We start from the raw sequence: 684 nt of genomic DNA, 5'->3' as shown, positions 1-684 counted from the left end.
AGCTTCATTTGAGTTCAACATGAATGATATAAGCAGTTTCATGTCTGTGTTCCACTTACATTATTTAAATTTCTGTGCTTCAATCGACGTCTGGAATAATCTGCTGGCGGTGGAGACCCTCTGCTCTGGTTCCCGGGAGCACTTGGATGCTCTGGACTGTCTGCTTGGAGGGTTACGTTTAATTGCTTCGCCCTTTCTCCCTCCCTGAGTATTTTTATCTATTCTCACCAAAAGGGATGAGAAGTGTACCTCTGAAACTATCCATGGAAAAAAGTCCATAATATGTCTTCCCACTCATCCCCAGCCCCCATACACAAACTTTGTATCCAACTATTTCTTGTTAGCTCGCATTTCGACTCCTCCTGTGCTGTTAGGAAAGATGTGGATTTATGTAGCTGCCTTCACAACATCAGAACCTCCCACAATGCTTTGCACCCATTGCAAGAGTTTTGAAGTGCAGTCACCGGTTGTAATGTAAGAGAGGCAGTGGCTAATTTATAGACAGCAAAATCCCACCATCAGGATTGTGATAATGATCAGATAAGAACATAGGATGATCCTGTTCCACCATTCAGTGCAATCATTGGAGTTATAGTAATGTTGGCCAAGGGTTAAAGGTTGACCAGGGCACCCTTGCCCCACACTGTGGCTATGTTTTTTGCTGCCTAGGTCATGATCCAACAT

The sequence above is a fragment of the Rhincodon typus genome, chromosome 9 (assembly GCF_021869965.1).
Source record: "Rhincodon typus isolate 14 chromosome 9, sRhiTyp1.1, whole genome shotgun sequence".
NCBI classification, from domain to species: domain Eukaryota; kingdom Metazoa; phylum Chordata; class Chondrichthyes; order Orectolobiformes; family Rhincodontidae; genus Rhincodon; species Rhincodon typus.
Note: the sequence above shows the minus strand (reverse complement) of the source record.